Source organism: Wolffia australiana, chromosome 1 (genome assembly GCF_029677425.1).
Source record: "Wolffia australiana isolate 7733 chromosome 1, ASM2967742v1".
Classification (NCBI taxonomy): Eukaryota; Viridiplantae; Streptophyta; class Magnoliopsida; order Alismatales; family Araceae; genus Wolffia; species Wolffia australiana.
Window position 1 is genome coordinate 22,649,253 of NC_135835.1, and position 8,250 is coordinate 22,657,502.

The window sequence follows — 8,250 nt, forward strand, 5'->3', positions numbered from 1 at the left end:
TGACATGGTTAATAAACTATCTCTCTGACTATCTCAATTTTCCTTTCCCTTTTTGCCTCCACTTCTGATTTGTTAACTCCATCTGAATTTTTGTGCACCTTTTAAGATTCATTAATGTCTGAATGGATGGAGACACCCCTCTCAACAGTCCTTCGAAACTCAAAAACTAAAATTGCTGTTTTTTGGCACAATAGCCCAAGGGCTTGACATCAAGGTCCATAAAGGCTCCAACACACTGATAATCATCTCATTTAATTGTAGCAAATTGAGGGATATTCATTTGCAATTATTACAAATTTCAATTGAAGTCAATCAGAGTTAGGTTCATAACTGCAGGAATTTTGCATAATAACATGATGGATTCATGTCTTATATATATGTCACATACTAAACAATGGACATGGAATTATAATCAAATTGATCATGTTATGGTAAGGCTCCTCAAAGACTGTTAATTTTTATTATTATTGTATTTTTAATTGAACATTAGTTTTATATTCTTCATAATATAAATTCAGGTACTGGAGTAAACAAGTTTTCACCACGTCTTTGTGAAAATGTTTTGATTTAGTTATTGCAATTAAACTAGAATGTTATTTCTACAAATATTTTTGTCGAGAAACCCAACAATGCATTATATAAAATTGAAGTCCAAGACTCATTATGTCTAAATTATGTCAATATAATGGATAATATTGATATTTTTTAGTGCACAAAATGATCTACTTTACCTAATATTTATCATATTTTAAGTGACTAATTTAATAATGACCAATGGTCTCAATCTGATACATTTCAATAAATGTTTTGCTCAATTTCTCGCTTTTTGGAATATTGAAGAGCTAGAATAATTTACTTCATAACTGTAAAAAAAATCATTACAAGTGGTTATGCTTCTTAAATTCAATAAATTTGATATTTTTGGCAAAATCCTATTTATTTCTTCTTTTGTCTTCAAGAAAATATGATCATATTCAATGACTAAGTTATAGTGGCTCATACTAATCTGTTTCTAATGCATTTGGTGAAGTTTTGATGCTGCTGAAACAAGTTGGATACAAAATTCCTTGCACAATCATTTTATCTTGGAGAAATCCAGAAGAAAATTCCAAAGTAAGGCTAGCTGTCAGAGTTAGAGTTCAATGGAGTGGCTTCTTGTAGTCATGGAAATCTTACATTTGATACCAAGGGAGAATAACATTAACTTCTATTACGTTGCTTAACATTAACATATTACAAATAAATAATCCCAGTCATTTTCTGATACTTAGAAATATGTTTCCTCTTCATTTTATAATTTTATTTCTTATATTAAACAAATATCACTTGGTTTTTGTGTACCAATTTCACTTGGTTGAAATTCGTGTTATATTATTTGAATAACTTATGGGACTAGAGAAATATTTTCCCAACAAAATGCAGACAACAGAGGTTTCTAAAGCTTATACATAACCTTTCAAACCCCAAATACAACATAAATTTAGATGGTGCCATATCTTTTCATAAAACTATCTAAGAATGGATAAAATAGGACGATTGTAAGAAATCAGATATGAACGAAATCATAAAAATTGATCAAATCAGATATTAATCAAATCCTAAAGATATCTGGGTATAAATTTATCCAAAAATCCTTATTTTATTTTGTGAAGAAGATAAATTTCATCAGTTTATTCTTGTTCAATTATGAAGTCATGTTAGTTTTGACTATTGGACCATGAAAAATATTTTTTTTGACATGCATAAATTATTAATTTTCATAACCCTTCAATTCAGTCATTTATCAATACATGAAAAATGCTTTCTATAAACCATGGCCATAAGTTTTAGAGTACATCTTATTAATATTTACCTTTTGACTTTAATAATTATGAAAGTTGAGTTGGAGAAATGATAGTTGAAATATATTTAGTGCTTAAAGTGAAAATTGCCCTTTAAATCCAATGTTGACTCCCACGAGAAATTCAAATGTATACCATTTATACATATGCCTCATATACAATTTCCGGTGGACCTAACCAATTTATTGTTCCCTGAATTAATCATTTATATGGAAATATTTAGTCAGACAATGTAAGTTTATAACTCATAGTCCTCTCATTGGATGTGTGTTCCAAAATTTTATTTATTTTCTTATGAGTCAAAACATTTTATCATGAACTGAGTAGTAACAGTCCAAAATAACCAAATTTTTTGTGATAATTCTTCAAACTATTTTGAATGCACATTCATTTATTCATTTGAGAATAATTCTAGGCTACGAGATGAAAAAAAATCATGACATAGACGACAGCAAGCTGAAAAGCAAAATCTTAAAGTTTTATGGGGAACGTTAAATTTTAAACTATTCTGAGAAGTTTAATGTTCTTTACTTACATGACATTTTCCTATTCACATGGTTAAGAGTTTAAAATAAGATGCATGAAAATGGTTTTCTTCTATAAAACTCAGGGGATATACAACCTGGTGGAGTTTGTTTGCCACGATTCAACCATCATGTTGTTTGCCTCTCTAAGGATTAGCACATAAAAGCTGACTTAGCACATCTTACACACTTGAAGTATTTTCACCATATGCCTTATTTCAGTTTTCTTCACATACCCACACCCTTAAAAACTCACCGAGGACACAACATTTAGGGGTTCACTATTACATTATCTTTTTTATTTATACATGATAGGGATAGGGATTGTCGAACCGATATCCATCCGATATTCGGTATCGGACAACCGATATCCGATATCCGGAAAAAAACGAGACGGTGTCTGATATCGGATATCGGATATCAGACAATATCCATCCTCTACGGTGTAGGCTGATATCGAAGATGGATATCGGATGAGTAAGGACGAGACGGATGTCAGATTTCAATATACGAATATAAGAACCGGTATATGGATATCGACATCTGATACTCGGATTCTTTTTTCCCGAACCCCTGTAATCCCATATGGAGGAATTCTAAACTTCTGAAAAGTGTATATGTTGTCCAGCCATTTTTCACATAAGCCCATGTTTTAAGTTGCGCGCTCAAATGGATGCGGACCGTGAAATTATTGGAGAAATGCCCCGCTGCTTCTGTATTCTCCAAATTTCACTATAAAAACTATAGGAAAATCAAAATAAATTTGTTAAGCCCCTGTAAATAATTTATTTGGGATTTTTACTCTGGCAACGTGTAACTGAAAGTTGTTTTTTAGCGGCATAGTTCTAAAGATAGTTTTAAAAAAATTCCTTGACTTTAGAAATTAATCCAAAAGCCTATTTTATTATAGTTATGTCATGTTTCTATGGAAGATGTCATCTTATCCACAAATAAATTCCCAAAAAAATGAAGAAATTTGTAGAAAAATCTTGAAAATTCGGTAATTCATCCCCACAACATATTGACCTGAATTTAATTTTGAGAACTGCAATTAAATTTTAATTACAGTAATTCCTGGTCCCAATGAATTCCATAAAAGCCATACATTAACAAAAAAATTAAAGAAAACCCTAAATCACTTGGAATAATTATTTACGTAGAAATATTTGTTGACACACCTATATTAAGCTCTTTAAATTGTTGAAAATGTGCAAATTAGTTGAATTAAACTCATTATGATATAGAAATTGAGTATCTCATATCTTAATTTAAACGGAAACTAAAATTTATTTGTAGAAGTTGCAAGACTGTTATTCACTAGCTGTAAAATTAATAAAAAATTGAATTCCATAAAATTCATACATTAAAAGAACAAATTAAATAAAACCCGAATTCAATTGGAATAATGATTAACATATAAATATTTGATGAGGCACAAACTTTAATAATTATTGTGTTATATTATGCACACTATGTATGTTTCTAAATTTTGAAAAATTTCTAGACTTCAGTACATGAAAATTTTGATGACGAATTCAATTGGAAGTTTAACACAATAATTTTGCAACGAAAGAAGCTTCTTCTATAATCTTTTAGCCTCAAAATACACCCTTCATCGTAGAGTTTCTTTTCCCCATGCCTCCATCAACGATTAGCACTTACTTGGTCATCACCTGTACAATGAAAGACAACAAATAAAACACGATGCTTATTTAAATTATGCATTATACGAGCGGCGATGTAAGGGATGTGTATGTCCACATGATGCAACTACCCATCTTCACCATCCTCATCATCTGAATCCACCTCCACATCATTGTACCATCTCTTGTTGTTCGCATGCAGCCAACACTTCACAGTAATGAGTGTTTCAATGTTTATTGTCGATAAATGTGCTCTCTTGTATGTAACAATAGTGTGGCTCGTAGAGAACATCATTCAGCAGAAGCGCTTGTTGCACAGACAGGCAATAGCTCCCTTGTAATGGAGGGAGGCAAGGGGAAGTGTTTTGCCCCTATGTTGGCCCACCAAGATAGTGGTGTGAACATTCCCTTATTAGGCACGATCTCTATTAGATATTGGTTGTACTCATCTAATGCTGACCTCTCTGACACAGGTGCAGGTTGGACTTTTCACATAGTGCTTTGTAGCCTAGAGTCCAACTCTCTACCTTTTGGGTGATCCGTTTCAAAGTGACCAGCCATTGCATGGGTCGGCGAGTCACGCGGTAAGAGAGATCGTATATAAGCAATGTTTGACTCTCTGACACTCTCACGGAGCATGGACCAGTTGTGGAATGGGTCCATTAATTTTGCGGCAGTGATTGCTTCATACGCCCACAGGAGTTCTGCATACTGCGCTAACTTGTGTTGCATCACCTTGTACGCTGGCGCTATGTTACAGCGATCTCCTTCATGCAAACACCGTACACAGAAGAAGAAGATTCCCTCTTCAATTTTCTAGACTACCTTCTCCATGTGGCGCAAGAGACCGCGGATGATAAATAACACATTAGAGGATAAAGAGGATAGGAGAAGAAGAAGAAGAAGAAATAGCAGAAGATAAGAGGAAGAAGAGGAGAAGAGAATCAGAAAAAGGAGGAGGAGAAGATAAGAGGAGAAGAGGAGAAGGGAAAGAAATAGGAGAAGGGATGAAGAAAAAGAGGAGAAGAGAAGAAGAAAACATAAGAAAAGAAGAGAAGAAGAAAGAGGAAGAAGAGAAGACAAGATGATAAAAGAATGAGGAGTGGAGAGGAGGGAAAAAGAGGAGAAGAGGAGAAGAAAAAGAAATAGGAGGAAGAGAACAGAAGAAAGAGGTGGAGGAGAAGAGAAGAGGATAGAAGAAGGTGGAGAAGAGAAGAAAAAAAAGAAAGAGAAGATGAGAAGAAGAAAAAGATGAGTGGAGAAGAGGGAAAAGAGGAGAGGAGAAGAAGAAAATGAAAGAAAAGAAGAGAATAAGAAAGAGGAGGAGGAGAGTAGAAGAGGAAAAGAGAAGAGAAGATAAGAAGGAAAATAAATAGAAGAAAAAAAGAAAGAGAAGACAAGAAGAGGAAAAAGATGATCAGAGAAGAGGGAAAAGAAAGAGAAGATGAGAAGAGAAGAGAAGAGAAGAGGAACAAAGAGGAGATGAGAAGAAGAAAAAGAAACAAGAGAAGAGAAGAAGAAAAAGACGAAGTATGTCATCAAGCGGGTATGTAAAATTAATTAACAGAAATCATGCATCGAGGAATCACAGAAATGTTGTTGTTGAAAGAAGTCCGTCACGCTTGTCGACCTTCCCATATGCGCATCCTACAAGAGGGAACAAAAAACACCCTCAGACCTGACACAGTTCCCCAATCCCCACGATCAAAAATGCTGCACGAAAACAAAAAAAGAAAAACAATCAGAACTGCACAAGAAATCCATGATGAAACGGAATTCAGTATGGCAAGGCAGACCATCCACGAGTTGACATGAACCAACTGAGACAGGAGCCTATCCTCCGCCATGCCGCAAGAGACATTCCACCTAAAAAAAGAATTAGAGGAAGAATAAGAATAGGAAGAGGAAGAAGAACTGGAAAAAGAAGAAGAAGAGAGAATTCGAGGAAGAAGAAGGGGAAGAGTGGGAAGAAGGGGAAGAAAAAGAAGAATAATAATAAGAAGAAGATCGAATTAGAGGAAGAAGAAGAAGAATAGGAAGAGGAAGAAGAAGAGAGAATTAGAGGAAGAAGAACAATATGAAGAGGAAACAAATTGGAAAGAGAAGAAGAAGAGAGACTTCGAGGGGGAAGAAGGGTAAGAGGGGTAAGAAGGGGAAGAAGAATAAGAAGAAAAGAGAGAATTAGAGGAAGAAGAAGAAGAATAGGAAGAGGAAGAAGAATTGGAAAAAGAAGAAGAAAGAGAGAATTCGAGGAAGAAGAAGAGAAAAAAGGGGAAGAGGGGGAAGAAGGGAAAGAGGAGGAAGAAGGGGAAGAGGGGGAGAAGAAGAATAGGAAGAGGAAGAAGAATTGGAAAAAGAAGAAGAAAGAGAGAATTCGAGGAAGAAGAAGGGAAAAAAGGGGAAGAGGGGGAAGAAGGGGAAGAGGAGGAAGAAGGGAAAGAAGAAGAATAGGAAAAAGAAGAAGAAAGAGAGAATTCGAGGAAGAAGAAGGGGAAGAGGAGGAAGAAGGGGAAGAAGAAGAAGAAGAGAGAATTCGAGGAAGAAGAAGGGGAAGAAGGGGAAGAAGACAAAGAATTAGAAGAATAAGAAGAAGAGAATTAGCGCAAGAAGAAGAAGAATAGGAAGAAGAAGAAGACGAAGAAGAATTCTGCCAATGCAGCACCGTCAGCCATCCGCCAAGGCGCCAAAAGTTTCAAAACACTCAAAACAAAAATTAGGTACTTAGGTTCTAGATATTGGATATTGAAATTTGATATCCAACATTGATATTTGATATCGTCATCCTCCCCCTGAGACGGAGGCAGATGACGACATCGAGACGGACATCGATATCGGATATCATTACTGTAGCAACTGATATCGGATATTGATATCTGGATATTGGAAAAAATGGATACCGGAAATCTTCTTTCCGGTATCTGGTACAGCATTCATCCCGATACTGTCGGTATAGGGACGGGCGATCCCTAGATAGAGAAAACCAAGGGGGTTGAGTCGTCCAGTTAAGTTTTTTTATATAATACTTTAAGAATTGGTTAGATACTAAGTATACCTCCAAAATACGTCTCATACTATTAAAATAATGAAGACATGCGATTAAATATGGACAATGATAAATATGATTTCCGGTTAATCTATGATTTTTTCTATGTAATCTATTTTATGCTGGTCCTCTCTCTCACTATGTCTTAATAATAGTCCGGGCCACAAAAGTCTTAGCCACATGAATAATGGTAATGCAGAAAAAATAGCTAAAAATAGAAAAATTGTATCACTTCCCTCATAAAGGTCATGTTCTACCCTCAAATGTCAACCCCTCCATAGGTCGATTTGATTTGTTATCCTTGGGTCAACAAGGCTTAGTTGGAAATATTCATATGCTTCTTCAATTTTGAGTGTGATAAAATGAAAGTAGAAAATAAAAATACACAATTTGAGTTTTTAAGTTACAACTTTATTTATATAAATACTTTCTTCCATTTCAATAAAATAGTATTGAATATCTCTCTTACTTTTCTGTCTCAATCAATTGATATAATGGCTTATCTTGAAGTAATGGTTTTCTTTGAATCATCTATTACACAAATATTTCTCATTATCTTCCACAGCAAAAAAACTAATTTCTTACACCATAATAACTATTTTTTATATTTATAAAGGTTTGTTGTTCTATTTTTAACTATAAATAACTATACTATTCCAACATCCTAAGCTTGAAAGCGCCAACAAATATATATATATATGAATGTCAAATAGTTTCAAATTATCCTACCTTAATACGCACTAATTATCTTCCACTAAATTTTACTCAATAAATCACCTTAGTACCTAAAGTTTATTGCATTGTATTTATTAACGTCATCATTCAAGAAATCAATTCGTACAGACATAATTTTTTCTTTATGTTAATTTTTTTTGGAGCTAATGGTATGTGCAAAATAAATGTAAATAATAAAGCCTTATTCTATTAATTAAATATATTTTACAGGTACTTGTAATTAGAATGATAATCAAAATTATATTAATCTATTTTTTAAAGATCGGTCCCTATTTAATTTTCCAATAATTTTTTCTCTTTATTTTCTTCATAGGTGAAATTAGGATCCTAAAAATTATAATTATGAAATCATTTTATAAATAAATTTATCTCAATATTAAAAAAATTCAGTTCTGTGAAATATTTTTATGTAAATTTTTTATATCGTATATGTTCATCCAAATATTAAAAATAATAGTAATAAA

At 33.4% G+C, this 8,250-nt stretch overlaps 1 long non-coding RNA gene across 1 annotated transcript; it reads right to left on the reverse strand.

Moving 5' to 3' along the window:
- Nucleotides 1–3,876: 3,876 nt before the first annotated feature.
- Nucleotides 3,877–6,680, reverse strand: LOC144716767 (uncharacterized). Its single transcript, XR_013584988.1, has 2 exons — nt 5,805–6,680; nt 3,877–4,038 (listed from the first exon to the last, which is right to left on the reverse strand). It is a non-coding gene; the product is annotated as an uncharacterized LOC144716767 (long non-coding RNA).
- Between the last annotated feature and the right edge of the window lie 1,570 nt (nt 6,681–8,250).